Source organism: Durio zibethinus, chromosome 13 (genome assembly GCF_047325235.1).
Source record: "Durio zibethinus cultivar Kanyao isolate XHJ-2024 chromosome 13, ASM4732523v1, whole genome shotgun sequence".
Lineage (NCBI taxonomy): Eukaryota > Viridiplantae > Streptophyta > Magnoliopsida > Malvales > Malvaceae > Durio > Durio zibethinus.
The window spans coordinates 16,681,126-16,698,523 of NC_143174.1; positions in this window are offsets into that span (position 1 = coordinate 16,681,126).

Sequence of the window (17,398 nt, forward strand, 5' to 3'; positions counted from 1 at the left end):
TTTTTATTATATTTTTTTCTAAAATAATTTCACCAAAAAATATTAAATAAATAAAATAACATAAAAATATACCAAAAAAATTCTTGGCTTGGCTCAACTCAAGGAAAGGCTTGGCTATGGGAATAAATTCGGCTCGTGGCTTGCTTTCGGCTCAAAAATAGCTTACAATAACTTAAGGGGTTGGAACGGGTCATGACCGAGTTGGGTCACCTGTAAAGCAGTGCGTGGATCTTTGTAAATGACCTGATTTCTTACTTCCTTAAAACTACATTGTTTTGATTATTGTATAAAAACCTTCATATTTTTGTTTCTTTCTTTCATTTCAACTCTTTTTTCTCTCTCTTTACAACGTTATTCTCCTCCCTCTCTCTACAAGAAGCAAATGAACATTGACCAAAAACTTCAAAGGTTTCCAGATTCTGACGAAGTGCCATTGTCGCCATCGCTATCTGGTCACCATCGGTCGCTACCCACTGGCATTGGCTGGCATCTAAATTTCACTTAAAAGTTCGTTTTGATCTCATCATCTCGATCTGGGTTTGAATTCTTAAAATTTATCCTTTAACGTCTTAAATATGAAATCTTAGTCTTGACTTTCCACCGTCGTTTTAGCCTTTTCTTGCTGTTCGATCATTTCAAGTTTTCAATATGTCACTTCCCTCATCGTTCTTTTCCTCTTCACCATCGAATCTCCTAAGATCACATCAACCACTGTTGACCACCATCGTTGCTGCCGCAATGACTGTTGTTTAAAACTCCAGAACCACTAACAAAGTTATACACCTTTTTTGCTAGACCAAAAATCCTTAGGAAAGAAACTACTGCTAGAAAAGGTTAATGAAAATTGGCTTTTGATTAACTCTTATTTTTCTTTGGGTTTATTGATCATGGTTCATCTGTACTGTTGGATTCAGGCTTGCTTGTGGGTTTTTTATCGATCATGTGCACATTGATTCTGTGTGGGTTTGGCTTGGCAATGAGATGGATAGGCTAAATTTTGATTCCTAATTGAATTGTGGTATTGAGGCTCTTGATTAAGTTTTTTTTTTTTTTCTCATGAAAATTCCCTTATGTATTGTTGATTCATTTCCCCTTATTGCAATGTATTGGTGGTGATCCTTGGGTTAGGCCATTGTGTATTTATAGTCAGTAGGTGTTGGTAATAGAGAATTGAGGTTGATGAAGAAGCTAGAAATAGTAGATCGAAAGTGGCTGTGGTGGATTATGATTTATGTAAGTAGGAAAGTTTGGCAATATTGTTGGTTGTCAAGACTTGTTTGATTTTTTGGCTACCAATGGTTGCTCTTTTCCTTTTTTGCTCGACAATTTACAAGGCCATTTATGGGCACTGAATGATAGAATCCCAGAATAATTAGAATCATATTTATTTTAAACAAAACTAAGAATTATCCTCAGGATCAATCCCAAATTGTTTTTGACGAGATTTATCACCTAGTGATAACCTTAGCCAATTTTCAAAATTTAGAATAAAAATAGAAAACAAAAAGGATAAAATAAATAAAAATAAAAATCCAATCGAATATCCTTATATTCGATAATTGGGCTTAAAAGGGTTCAAGCTGAATCTATTTAGGCCCAAGACTAAATGAGGTATCGATATAAATAATCAGTAATTTAATAGTAAATCATCAATAATTTATTAATAATTAATTTATACCGTAATAGTAAATCATTCATAAATTAATAGTACTTCAATGCTAACTTTGTAGTATAATATGGATAGCTTAGTAGTAAATCAATAATAAAATAATACTAATCAATGATAACTTATTTGTTAATCATTGATAAATTTTTTATACTTGAAGTTGTTAACAATTAAACCTTGGTTACTAACAAAAAATGAAGTTACAAATTTCATTGTAAGAAGTTATGATAAATATAATATGAACCTTTTTAATAAAAACAGTTAGTGAGAAACTTCTAAATTTGAATAAAACAATAACATTATTATATAAAAAGAAAATGAACTTATATTAGAATTGAACTCTCACTTTCTTGCGAGAAATTCAATGTTTAATATATGATGACACGAATTTTGTCAATAATTACTAAAAATATATCATAAGTTACTAAAAAATTACTTAAATTATATCAAGACTGTAGACACCCAATTTGGTCCAGGCTCGGATCAATTGGACATGGTCCAAATGGGTATTATAGGCTTATTTTCCTTTTAATTTTAATTTAATTTTATTATTTTTCATTATTATTATGATTATTATTATTATTTATCAATATTATTTATCTATTACTATTATTTTATTATTATTATTTTCTTTTAGTTATTTGTTAATATATTTATTTATTATTTTTATTTTTATCTTTTTTTCTTGATCAATTTTCAACTGAGATTAGGATTAGGATCAGAAAAAATGGAATGAATTTGGCCGTAAATTTAGAAATTGACAGAGTTGGGATTGGATTCAAAGTTTGAATTCCAATCCCAGATGGAATTGGGATTGATCAGAAACTCTTCTGATCAATCCCTATAAATAGATGTTGAAATAGAACCTAATGACACATAAAGGAGAACAGAAAGAAAATAGAAGCAAAAAAAAATTCGAAGGCGGCTTTAGAATTTTTAGAAAAATTTTTGGAGATTTTAGCATTTTTTTCTAGAAAATTTCTAACAATTTTCCAAATTTCGGTGAAATTTTTTACGAAACTTGAATTTTTCAACGAAGTTTTTATCCAACTTTGAAGTTTTCAACGTGTTTTTCCAGATTCCGGTAGAACATTCAACCAGAATCTGAAAATTGTTTAGAGAGAAAGAACAGAAAAGAAGGGAAGAGAGAGAAAATAAGAGGAAAAATCTGAAGAAAGATCGAGTTTCAGCCTTATATACCCTCTCCAACATGACGTCATTTTTGTGTTAATAAACCCAGAGGATCCGCACATTTTGCCAAGATCCAACCAGACCCGTAATGCACCCGAACCAGCGACCCGCTTCTCCACCTAGGTTCCAGTCGAGCTGAGCCGAGCCGTTTCCTGCTCGACCGCACATTTGCGCTGATTTTATCTTTCAAGTCGAGCTGAGTCGTTCCAATATTTTTTTTAATTATTTAATTATTTATTATTATTATTATTATTATTATTTAGAATTATTTGGTATTTCTTATTATTTTATTTTATTTCTTATTTCTTATTTTTTAATAATTTTTCTAAAATAAAATTCAAAAAAAAATTTAAAAGGAAAAGTTGAAAGTATCAATTTTCCTTAAAAAAATAAAATAAAATTTCTAAAATAAAAATTTCCAAAAGCATTTTGGGGAAAGTTGAAATTATCAATTTCCCTTGAAGAGAAAAGGATTTAAAAAATATTTTAGAAAAAAGTTGAAAGTATCAATTTTTTTTTAAAATTAAATTAAAAAAAAAAGCATTTTGAGGAAAAGTTAGAAGTACTAAGGAAAAGTTAAAAGTATTAATTTTTCTTAAAATAAAAACTCCCAAATGCTTTAAGAAAAAGTTGAAAGCATCAATTTTTCTTGTGCAAAAGCAATGAGTTTTTTTTTTTAAATTGAAAAGAAAAGGATTTATATCTAAAGTTGAATTTTTATTTCTTTTCCTTTTCTTTCTTGAAAAATTTTTAATGTTAAATAATCCGACGACAGAGTCTTTGTAAGTAAAACAATAGTTTTCTTGCATATTCTTGAAGTGAAGAAATTTTCTTAATTTTTTGCCAAAACTATTGGAGTTAATTAAGAATAATTTTCAATAATTAATTACTTGGTAAAATTTTTAAAGCTTATTGAATAACACAAAATTAAGTTAGTACCATCTTTCGATGGGCATTGTGAGAGTGCTATAACCTTCCTCACCTGTAACCGTACTCTCGAACCTTGTTCTGGTTAATGGACCTAAACTTATTCTTTTAGGGACCTTTAGTCAAACTTAGGTGTTTCTTGAAAGGATAGATTCCTTAGGTGACCAATCGCACCTAAACAAAAAAGATTGGTGGGGACTTCTAAAGTTAATGTCTAGCGATAAATCCCTAGATCTAAACATTATGATAGTTTGATGACTCCACTAGGGACAAGCCGAGAGTCAGGCCAACAAATAAATTTGTGTTATCCAAAAGCCTAATAAAATTCAACCCTTTGTATAGATTTGTTTTTATCCATGAATATTTATTTACTTTGTTAATTATGTCATTCATATGCATGAGCATAATATGAGCTCTATACCCAAGCTTTGTCCCTCTAGGAGGGAGTAAAGTACCTATTGCTTTCGTGAGGTTTAATGCCTCCGTAGTGGCTAGATAAATACTCCCACTCAAATTAAACTTTTTCTGCTTGTAACCTGTAATAGGTGAGGATTGGGGTGCCTTACTAGTCTGTAATAAACAATGATGTAAGGAATAATTTGGGAACCTTTAGACTTTTAACTTTGAACCACATATGGTGAACTTTAAGAATGCCTAACCTATAGATAGAGCCATCTCCCTCCCTTTAGAATTGACCAAAAGCATAGGGTTCATTTCTCTTATTTTGTGTGATGTTTTAATTTACTTAGTTATTTATTTCTTCTTATTTGGTATACTAACCTTTTTTTCTTATTCATGTTTGCATGATCCATACTCATATCATAAAGTTGCATAAAGGACATTTGTCTAAAAGATGATCTTCAACAATGAGTTTTTCATGAACTCTACAGAACGATTAGTTTGCTCTTTATCTGTACTAACTTTTTGTAAGTCACCCAATGAAGTAAAGGTCCATTCAAACAAGATTCAACTAAAGATGAGGGATTGTTTACCAATCGGCTATGATTTTACTTTCTCTCAAGAAACATTTGTCCTCCTTAAACAAAATAATCTAAAGGATTTGATTAACATATGGAAGAAGATGAGTCCATCAAGATAAGGGTAGTTTTGTCAACGACATGGGCATATGGCACACTTTATCGCAATAAGTGTCGACAATCAACTAATTAAAGCTGCAACATAATTCTAGGATCCTACATACAAATGTTTCATCTTCAATGAAGTTGATATGACACCAACCATCGAAGAATATTCGACTTTGTTAGGTTTGCACCTCAAGGCTCTTGACAAGATATATGTAAAAAAACGTAAGTCAAGATTTTATAAAGATTTAGCCCGTCTTATGGGGATAAATAAAGAGATTGTGGATTCTTATACAAAGAAAAAACAAGAACAGGTTTGCTTACCCTGAAAGTTTTTCATGATTTTCTAGTGCAACATTCCGACGAAGAAAGGGGGTTAGATATATTTGCCCTAGCCATATACAGAATGGTGATATTTTCAAAGATTTTGGGTTATGTTGAAATAGCAGTGATTAACTTCTTTGAAAGTGTGATTAATGGCTATAACCCTTCAATGGTATATTAGCAGAGACTGTCAGATCTTTGAGTTACTGTCACAGGAATGGAGGGCGTTTTATAGGTTACATATAGTTATTGTACTTATGGATGAAAAGCTATTTCAAGTGGAGAAAAGGTACTTTCTCAAAGCTTTATGTCCGCAATCGAGCTCTAATTAAGAAATTTTGCAAAAGTAGGTGGTCATAACCAAAGTCTAAAAAGGAGTGGATAGCTTTTCTACAAAAACTAACAAGTGCTGAAGTAAGATGGTTAGTCTCATGGATGAATCATGAACCTATACTGTATCAGTGTGGAGATAACACTATGGTCTCACTTTTGGGTTTATGAGGAGCAACAAATTATGCGTCGCTTCTAGTGAGAAGGCAGTTTGGGACAGAACAGTTCATTCTTATGACGTATGAGCTTCATCAATTAGATTTCACTTATAGTGAGCCAAAAGTATTTTAGAGGATGAATGAGATGATTAAAGCATGAAAAAACCCTCATAAAGTGAATCCTAGATCATTCACTAATAAGATCACTCAGGGATACTTGGTTTGGAAAGCAAGACGAAGATAAAAAATGGTATTCACTTATGAAAACTTTCAACCACCAATAAGAGAAAAGCTTAAAGAGACACCATCAGAATTAAAGCTTACGATAAGAGAATTTGAGTCTAAAAAGGATAAGTTAAATCAAAAAATTTAAAAGCTTCTAGAAGAGAAAGATCGATGAAAAGATAGAGCTGAAAAGCATGAAGCTAAAGTTTACAAATTTGCTAGGGAACATGACACGGCTATCAAAGACTTATCAGAGTTACACCATGAATATAAGAGATTATGTGTGAGGGTACAAACCAAAGAGATAATAATTATTGAGCTGACTGAAGAGAATGCATGATCAAAACAAGAATATGCTAAATTGGAAGAAAAAAGTACCTAAGTATAGATAGAGAATAACATGTTGAATAGCTACCTAAGCAAGTTGAGACAGAAGTTGAATAAATAAGAAGACTATATTGCTACATTGATTAAAGAGCATAGAGAGTTATCATACCAAGTTTAGTGTGGTAAAAAAGAAAACTTAGGAAGACAGAAGTATATTGAGCACTTAACAACCCAAATTTGTAAAGAGGTATGTGAGGCAAGAGAGATGGTAGAAAAAGCAGAGGTATTGAAGTAAGTGATGGCCCCAGTAGGAGAACATGGATAGTGTCTCCTAAACTTCATCGAGGAAGCCAGAGCCTAACATGAGTAGATCAAAGGATTTTATGGTTATAACTCTAGGATGATAAACTCTATGTAAACAAAAGTTCTTTGGAATAAATGAAATCTTTTGGTTAAGCACTGTCTTAAGGCAAATGTTCTTTGCATACATGTATTTTCATTCATTGCATCCTTATTTATTACATTTAACAAAGTAACCATGAGATAGTCATATAAACTTGCTAATTATAGATATGGTATTAAAGGTTCAAGGATAGCTTCATCCAGTAAGAACCCCGCCCACCGATATAACACAAGAGCCAAAACTAGATAAATGGAGCAAGAAAACTCTCATCAATTTGAAAAACTAGAAAAAGCACAAGAAAAGATTGAGAATGAGTTAAGCAAAATTCTGGATGCTCTCAACAAGCTAAAAAATGGAAAAAAAATAGAAAAAAATACAAGTCAACAAGGCTCCACATCACAAAAAGTGGCTAACCCTTTATATCCTCAAAGTTTTGGTCCTCAACAAGCCCAGTCCACACAAGATATATCACCATAATAGTTCACATATCCTGTATACCCTGGAATGCCATCAGTTTCAAACCTAGGGCATTACCATAGCTATGTAAATCCTGTCTTTACTGAAAAGATAGTAGAATCGATCCAAGTTCTTGATCTAGATAACTTGAAAGAGAAAGAGAAAGAAAAGGCAAAAGTGGTGGAATCTTAAGAAGATTCGAAGATTAGTATACTTGAACAAAGGTTACGGGTTGTAGAAAGAATTAAATTTTATGGTTTTGTCGACACTACTGGGCTTTGCTTAGTCCCAGATATAGTCATTCCACCAAAGTTTAAAGTACTAGAATTTGAGAAACATGATGGTACAAAATGCTCAAAAACTCATATCACCATGTACTATCGAAAGATGGTAGCCTATGCCCATAATGAAAAACTATTGATGCATGTTTTTCAAGATAGCCTTACAGACTTTGTTACCAAGTAGTATGTCCAGCTGGACAGAACCTGTATTCATTCTTGGAGTGATATGATCCATGACTTCATTAGTCAATATCAATATATTATGGATCTGGCTCCTAATTGTTTGTCTTTATAGTACTTGAAAAAAAAGGTAAATGAGTCTTTCAAGGAATACACCCAAAGATGAAAAGATGTAGCTTCTTAGGTGTAACCTTCTCTGACTGAGAAAGAGACTATAGTGATATTTGTCAACACTTTAAAATCTTCTTATTATAAAAAGATGATAGAGAATGCAACTAAAAATTTTACTGACATGATGATTTCAAGAGAAATTATTAAGAGTGCCATCAAGAATGGCAAGTTAGAAGGAGTCGAAGCATCCACAAAAGAGCTTCAAAAAAGAAAGAGACTGAAGTTCAAGCTGTAAGCTTTGATAAACAATAATTCAAGGGTTATCAACCCTACTCACTATAAGAATACTTTCCATATTACCCTTCTGTGAATAACAGTTCCCCTTACCCATACCAACCAATCCCATAATCCTCTTATCCCTAAACATATCAACCCTCTTTTAAGCCTCAAAACACTATATATAATCCTAACACTCAACCTACCTCAAGACTTCAGACCCGTTCAGCTAGCCCAATAGGTGGTTCACGAGAGCAACGAATTACTTATGAAAAGCTTATATTTAACCAAATTCTATGACTTATACAGAATTATATCATGAGCTTTACAACAATCATCTAATTGTTCATAGTAAATTAGAGCCACTCAAGCCACCTTACCCTAAGTGGTATGATCCCACAGCCCATTGTGACTATCACTACGGGTTACTGGTTATTCCACTAAAAGTTGCACTATCTTGAAATATAAAATGCAACGGCTAATCAAGGATAGAATGATTAGCTTTGATATAGGAGGGGTAACTATACCTAATATTAGTGGCAATCTTTTGCCTAGTCATAACGTAAATACCCTGAATTATGAATATAAGTGTCATGTGAAAAGAAAAGTTACAGATATTAAGACTCCTCTCAGTCAGCTATTTGATGTTTTGTAAAAAGCTAACATGATATAACTAGTGAGTCCGCACAACTATCATGGAGCATATGTAGCAGACACTAGTTATAAATATCATAATCGAGCAATTAGTCACCCTATCGAAACTTGTAAGCATTTCACCAAGAGATACAAAGGCTTTTGGATTCATACTAGTTGGAAGTCTATGAAGAAAAAGAAGTTTTAAAGAGTGTTAAAGTATCCATATTAACAAGCTTGCAAAATTATTTTCAAAGTCAGTAACAATTCACTGTGGAAACAAGCCAAAGTCAGTCATAGACAAACTCATTCCTAGGTCGATAACTTTTAAAGTCCTAGCTTTATTCCCATATAAAGATGATAAAGTTGTACCCTGGAAATATGGTTACGATACAATAGTTTAGGGGCAAGAAGAGAATGTCTCTAAGACTGATGCCTCTAACATAACAGGTGTAAGGGGTATCACTCGAAGTGAAAGATGCTACACTCCAGAAATGCTGGAGAAGGTAAGAAAAAAAAGCCAAGATAGGTGAAGAGTGAAATAACCCTGAAGTGGAACTTGAAGAGGATCGTCCAAAGTCAGTGTCAGAAAAAAAGCTTGTGAATTCTTAAAGTTGATAAAGTATAGTGAATATTCAGTTGTTGAACAATTGAACAAAATACCGACATGAATCTCATTATTATCATTGTTGTTAACCTCAGAACCACATCGAAATGCTCTGTTAAAGGTGTTAAACCAGGCATAGTTGGCATATAATGTGTCTATTGAGTATGTGAACCATTTAGTCGAAAACTTGGTTATGTCAAATTATATTTCATTTAGTGATGATGAGATTCCCCCAAAAGGAAGTGAAAGTGTCAAGGCTTTGCATATCACTATCAAGTGCAAGAGCTATATCATAACCAAGGTCCTTATTGATAATGGCTCCGCTATCAATGTCATGTCTATGTCAATTTTGGCAAGGTTATCTATTGACTACTCACATATGAAAAATAGTCAAATGGTTATACGAGCTTTTGATGGGACTAGATGGAAAGTTCTGAGAGATATCGAGATACCCTTACAAATTGAGCCATGCATTTTTAATGTGAAGTTTCAGGTAATGGATATCTCTCTATCTTATAGCTATTTGCTAGAAAGATCATGGATTCACATGACATGTGTTGTGCCCTCTACCCTTCACCAAAAGATCAAGTTTAATGTGGAAGGCCAGTTAGTGATAGTGTTTGGAGATGAGGACATGTTGGTAACTCAACCATTGAATGCCTCATATGTGAAAGCTGCTGAGAAAACAATTGAATGCTCTTATCGATCTTTTGAGTTAGTTAATTCTGTGGGTGAATAATTTAAAAATCAACCCTTTTCAAAGATAGTGATGAGCCAAGTCATCAATAAAGGTTGGTATCCAGGAATAGGGCTGGGCAAGAACTTACAGGGAATAAAAGAGCCCCCAATGGTGGTGGACAACAGTGAAAGGCTAGGCCTAGGCTATGAAGTAGTAGAATGGGAGATCAAGAGAAGACTAGTAAATAAAACAGTAAGATTAATGATCATCCTATACTTATATGAGATTTTCAGGCCAAGAGGATTCATGTACCCAAATAAAAAAGAAAATTATGAACAAAGCATGGAAGAGGCATTCGCCCAGTTGACCATCCATGCTATTGAAGATGAAACAAGGCTTGAACAAAAAAGGTGGGTCTGTCCTTGTCCATCAGATTGTGAGTTAAATAATTGGAACACCATTAAAATGCCTTTTACCCTTAAGACTAATCTAATGTAATTGCACATCCCGATAGCTATTGCCTACGGCATTGGGGTGATCTTTCTTGTTTGGGCCATTTATTTTTTATTATTTTAATAAAAATTAGAAAGGATGCATTTTCATTCATTTCTTCTTATGCTTTTATTTTTGCCATTTTTTCATTTTTTCAAACACATTTTGCCAATATATCCCATTTCGTTCAATTTCAGGTCTTTAAATGAACAAGAAGATAATTATGATAACGATTAAGGGTTAATTTTAAAAATTCAATTAACACGGATGAGCATGACAATGAAGATGATTCTGAAGAGTATGTTATACCTCCGAACCTAATAAGATTGATTAAATAAGAAAATAAGTCAATTGAGCCTCATCAAGAGATAATTGACTTTATGAATTTAAGAGATAAAGAGAATAAAAAAGATGTTAGAATTGGTACTTCACTTTTATCGAGAGATAGACAACGTTTGAAAAGTCTACTTCAAGAATTCATAGATATGTTTGCTTGGTCTTACCAAGATATGCTAAGGCTAAATACGAAGATAGTAAAGCATAGACTACCCTTGAAGCTAGAATATAAGTCAGTCCAACAGAAAATTAAGGCAAATAAAGCCTGAAATATTGCTAAAAATCAAAGAAGAGGTGAAGAAGCAGTTTGATGTAAGTTTTTTATAAATGACTAATCCAGAGTGGGTAGCCAATATAGTATCAGTTTTTAAAAAAGATGAAAAAGTACAGATATGTGTAGACTATTGTGATTTGAATAAGGCTAGCCCAAAAGATAACTTTTCTTTACCTTATATCGACACACTAGTAGATAACACAACTAAGCATTTAATGTTTTTCTTCATGGATGGGTTCTTAGGGTATAATCAGATAAAAATGACTGTAAATGATATGGAAAAGACCACTTTCGTGATCATATAGGGGATCTTTTACTACAAGGTCATGTCTTTTGGGTTAAAGAATGCTGGGGAACATACCAAAGAACCACGGTGACGCTCTTTCATGACATGATACATAAGAAAATTGAGGTGTATGTAAACGATATGATTGTAAAATCTTGTGCAAATGAAGATCATGTCACCAATCTCAAAAAGCTATTTGAGAGGTTAAAAAAATTCCAACTTAAGTTAAACCCTGCCAAGTGTATTTTTAGGGCAAAGTCAGGAAAATTACTAGGATTTGTGATCAGTGAAAGAAAGATTGAGGTCGATCCAAACAAAATATGAGCTATTCAAAATTTGTCACCTCCTAGTACACCAAAGAAAGTTTGAGGTTTCTTGGGAAGATTGAACTACATCTCATGATTCATATCTCAGCTTACCTATAAATTTGATCTCATTTTTAAGCTTCCCCATAAAAATAATTCTGGAGAATAGAACGAGGAATGCCAAGTAGATTTTGATAAAATTAAGCAATACTTATCAAATCCTTTAGTGTTGGTGCCACCTGTTTCGAGAAAACCCTTAATTTTATATTTGATAGTGTGTGAGAATTCAATGGGATGTGTGCTGAGGCAACAAGATAAATATGGCCGAAAGGAGAGAGCTATTTACTATATGAGTAAAAAAATTCACAAAAAATGAACCTAAGTATTTTTCATTAGAGAAAATGTGTTGTGTATTAGCTTGGACTGTTAAAAGACTCAAACAATACATGCTTTATCACATCACTTGACTCATAGCAAAATTAGATCCAATTAAATACATTTTTGAGAAGCCTTTTTTGTTTACGAGAATTGTTAGGTGGCAAGTAATGCTCTCGAAATATGATATCATATATGTAAGCCAAAAGGTAATAAAAAAAGTACAATAACTGAGTTTCTTGTAAATCATGCTATTGAAAAATATGAACCAATGAGATTAGAGTTTTTTTATGAAGACCTGATGACTGTTTCCTAGTTAGAAAAGGAGAAACATGAAGAAAAATGTTGAAAGATGTATTTTGATGGAACTGTTAATGCCTTGGGACATGAAATTAGGGTAATTCTGATTTTTTCAGAAGAACAATACTACTCTATAACAGTGAGGTTAAATTTTAATTACACAAATAATATCACTGAATATGAGGCATGTGTCACGGGTTTACAGGCTGCTATAGATAGAAAATTTAAAGCATTAAAAGTGTTTGGGGATTCGTCTCTAGTTATATATCAATTGAAAGAAGAATGGGAGACGAGAGATTTAAAACTCGTTCCATATTACAAGTAAATTTTAGAGTTGATAAAACAGTTTGAAGATGTCAAGTTTGATCATTTGTCTCAAGAGGAGAATTTGATAGCTGATGCCTTGGTTACTCTGACTGTAATTATCTGAATTAGTGATAATATTGACATTCAGCCTATCAAGTTAGATGTCAAAGATATGCCAGCTCACTGTTCTAATATAAAAGAGGAAAAAGATGGAAAGCCCTAATATTATAATATCTTGCAGTACATTAAGAACCATCAATACCCAATCTAAGCAACAGAGAACAATAAAAAGGTCATCCGAAAATTAGCTATGAACTTTTTTCTGGATGAGGATGTTTTGTACAAAAAGAGCCATGATCAAGTATTGTTGAGATGCGTAAGTAAAGTTGAGGCAAAAAAAATTATTGAAAAGGTGCATGATGGAATATGTAGGGCACATGCCAATGGACATATGATGGTAAGACAGATCATGAGAGCAGGGTATTATTGGTTAACAATAGAGAGTGATTGCATTGACTGTGCTTATAAATGTCATAAGTGCCAGATTTATACTGACAAGATCCATGCTCCGTCATCTGCTCTATATGTTTTGGCACCACTTTGACCATTCTCGATGTGGGGCATAGATGTCATTGGTCATATTACCCCAAAGACTTCTAATAGGCATAGATTTATTTTTATGATGATAGATTACTTCACGAAATGGATAGAGGCAGTATCATATGTAAATGTAACACGATCTATGATTTATAAATTTATAAAAAGATAGATCATTTACAGATATGGACTTTCGAAGAGAATCATTTCGGACAATGCTAAAAATTTGAATAGCAAGATGATGCAAGAAATATGTGCCCAATACAATATCAAGCATCATAACTCAGCACCATACCGTCTGAAAATGAATGAAACAATTGAGGCAGCTAATAAAAATATAAAAAGAATTCTTGAAAAGATGATCGAGACTTATAAAGATTGACATGAGAAGTTGTCATTTGTATTGCATGAGTATCAAACGTCAATGCACACCTCTACTGGGGTAACTCTATTTTCTTTGATTTATGGGATAGAAACTGTACTGCTAGTGAAAGTAGAGATCCCATCCTTGAGGGTTCTAAAAAAATTTGAATTGGAAAAAGCTGAATGGATTCGAGAACACTATGAACATTTAAATTTCATAGAAAAAAAGAGATTGACAGTGCTGTGCCATTATCAGCTATATCAAAAAAGAATGATAAGGGCTCATGACAAAAAAGTTTAACCTCATTATTTTCAAGAGAGAGAGTTGGTTTTGAAACGAATTCTCCCATATCAACATGATAATAAAGGGAAATAGACTCCGAATTGGGAGGGGCCATATGTGGTGAAACAGGCTTTCTTGGGTGGAGCATTAATATTGGTTGAGATGGATAGAAATGATTTACCCCATCTTATAAATTTTGATGCTGTGAAGAAGTATTATGCTTAAAAAAAGAAAAAAAGAAAAAAATGAAAATGAAAAATGAAGACTCAAGATGAAAACCCTAAAAGGGCGATTTAAGTTATAAAGGGTTTATCTAAGTTGAAAACCTGAAAAGGTAGCTTAGATAAAGAGAATACAACATCAAATCTAAAAATTTATTAGCATAAAGGCTAGCAAATTCGAAGGAGCTCTAAGTTTGTTAAGTGCATCAGATGGTCGAATTTTTAGAAGAACCTTGAGTTATGTTATCATGATTGTCCGATTATTCATTTTTGGGCATTGTCTCCCCATACCTATCTTTATAATTCCTTCTTAACCAAAGTTTGACACATTTTTTTCTAATAAAAGACATTCTTCTTCATTCTTTGTGTGCCTCTTTTGTTGATTATTTCCTAACCATTCCTATTATTTTCTCATTAATACCTTGCAATGGAAGAAATGTGTGAATACATTCTTACTTTTTGATATTGAAATAATGATTGATAAATAAATAATAACATGAAAGATTTTTACATTACATTGGAAAGGTTAGGAGTGATAAAGGCAAATTTGAGATATTCAGTTCTTGATAAATACATTGAATTTGGAAAGAGATTGCTTACAGAAAGGATATAAGAATTAAATGAAAGAGATGATTAAGAGTTACGCTGACTTGGTCTTTGAAGAACAAAAGATTCAAGGCCCAAGAAAAGAGTTTAAGAAACTTGAGTACCACAATTGAATAAAAATTAATTAGCCAACATTTGCATAGCATGCATTGGATTTCATGCGCATTGCATAACATATACTACATTCAAGAAAGTATAGTGCATAAATTCAAGAAGCAGGGGTATTTCAGGATCCCATATGGAGAAGACATATGTGAAATTTTTTTTTTAAATTTTCGTTTGAGAAAAAGCTTATGAGGTAAGTTTCTAATCCTTGAAAAATGATATCTTTTGGTATCAGGAACGATTTGTAAGACCTTTTGGCATAATCTCCTAAAGTTCCTTCAAACAAGATTTTTTACTCTTCTGGACGTGATTGTCAAGGAGCCATTTACTTTCAAAGTTCGTTACCTCTGTTTAGAGGAGTTATTTATTTTTCAAAGTTGTTGAGCCTCTGTTTAGAGGAGCAATTTATTTTCCAAAGTTGTGGTGCCTCTGTTTAGAGGAGCAATTTACTTTTAAAAGCTGTGATGCTTCTGTTTAGAGGAGTTATTTATTTCTTCAAAAGTTGTTAAGCCTTTGATTAGAGGAGCTTTGTTTATTTTTCTCAAAGTTGTTGAGCCTTTGTTTAGAGGAGCAATTTATTTTTCAAAGTTGTGGTGCCTTTGTTTAGAGGAGCAATTTACTTTCAAAAGTTGTATTGCCTCTGTCTAGAGTAGCTTTATTTATTTCTTTAAAAATTGTTAAGCCTCTGATTATAGGAGCTTTGTTTATTTTTCTTAAAGTTGTTGAGTCTCTGTTTACGGGAGCAATTTATTTTTCAAAGTTATGATGCCTCTGTTTAAAAGAGCAATTTACTTTCAAAAGTTGTATTACCTCTGTCTAGATGAGCTTTATTTATTTTTTCAAAAGTTGAGCCTCTGTTTAGAGGAGCTTTGTTTACTTTTCAAAGTCATTGAGCCTCTACCTAGAGAGCAATTTTCTTTTCAAAAGTCGTTGAGTTTCTATTTAGAGGAGCTTTATTTTTCAAAAGTCGTTGAACCTCTGCCTAGAGGAACTTTGTTTATTTTACTCAAAGTCGTTGAGCCTCTACCTAGAAGAGTTTTAATCAAAAGTTTAACTAAAAAACAACAAAAAAAAGTGTTGAGAAGAGTCTTGAATGGGTGTCTATGTCTTTGCACAATTTCTGTTTCATAGAAAATATGTAAAGAGAGGCAGCTGTAGACACTCAATTTGATCTAGGCTCGGATCAATTGAGCTTGGTCCAAATGGGTATTATGGGCTCATTTTCCTTTTCCTTTTAATTTAATTTAATTTAAATTAATTTAAATTTTATTATTTTTCATTATTATTATGATTATTATTATTATTATTTATCTATTAATATTTTTTATCTATTATTATTTTATTATTATTATTTTCTTTTAGTTATCTGTTAATATATTTATCTATTATTTTTATTATTATTTTTTTCTTGATAAATTTTTGGTTGGGATTAGGATTAGGATCATAAAAAAAATTGGAATGATTTGGCCGTGAATTTGGGAATTGGCAAAGTTGGGATTTGATTCAAAGTTTGAATCCCAATCCCAAATGAAATTGGGATTGATCAAAAACTCTTCTAATCAATCCCTATAAATAGATATTGAAGTAGAACCTAAGGACACATAGAGGAGAACAGAAAGAAAATAGAAGCAAAAAAAAATTCGAAGGCGGCTTTAGAATTTTTAGAAAACTTTTTGGAGATTTTAGCATTTTTTTTCTGAAAAATTTCTGAAAAATTTTCAGATTCCGATGAATTTTTCGACGAAACTTAAATTTTGCGACGAAGTTTTCGGTCAACTTTAAAGTTTCCAACGTGTTTTTCCTGATTTCGATAGAACATTCAACTGAAATCTAAAATTGTTTAGAGAGAAAGAGGATAAAAGAAGGGAAGAGAGAGAAAATGAGAGGGGAAATATGAAGAAAGATCGAGTTTTAACCTTATATACCCTCTCCAATACGACGTCGTTTTTACGTTAGTAAACCCAGAGGATCCACGCGTTTTGTCAAGATCCGACTCGACCCGTAACGCACCCGAACCAACGACCTGCTTCTTCGCCTAGATTCTAATCGAGCCGAGCCGTTTCCTGTTGAGCTGCACATTTGAGTCGATTTTATCTCTCAAGCTGAGCCGAATCCAAGCCAAGCCGAGCCATTCTAAGAATTTTTTTAATTAATTAATTAATATTATTATTATTATTATTTAGAATTATTTGGTATTTCTTACTATTTTATTTTATTATTTATTTTTTAATGATTTTTCTAAAATAAAATTAAAAAACATTTTTTTGAAGGAAAAGTTGAAAGTATCAATTTTCCTTAAAAAAATAAAATAAAATTTCTAAAATAAAAATTTCCAAAAGCATTTTGGAAAAAATTAAAAGTATCAATTTTTCTTGAAGATAAAAAGATTTAAAAAATATTTTTAGGAAAAAGTTGAAAGTATTAATTTTTTTTTGAAATTAAACTAAAAAAATATTTTGAGAAAAAGTTGGAAGTACCAATTTTCTTTAAAAGTAAAAAAAATTTTTTAAGAAAAAGTTAAAAAGTATCAATTTTCTTTATGCAAAAGTAATGCGTTTTTTTAAAAGTGAAAAGAAAAGGATTTATATATAAAGTTGAATTTTTATTTCTTTTCCTTTTCTTTCTTGAAAAATTTTTTAATGTTAAATAATCCGACGACGGAGTCTTTGCAAGTGAAATAATAGTTTTTTTAC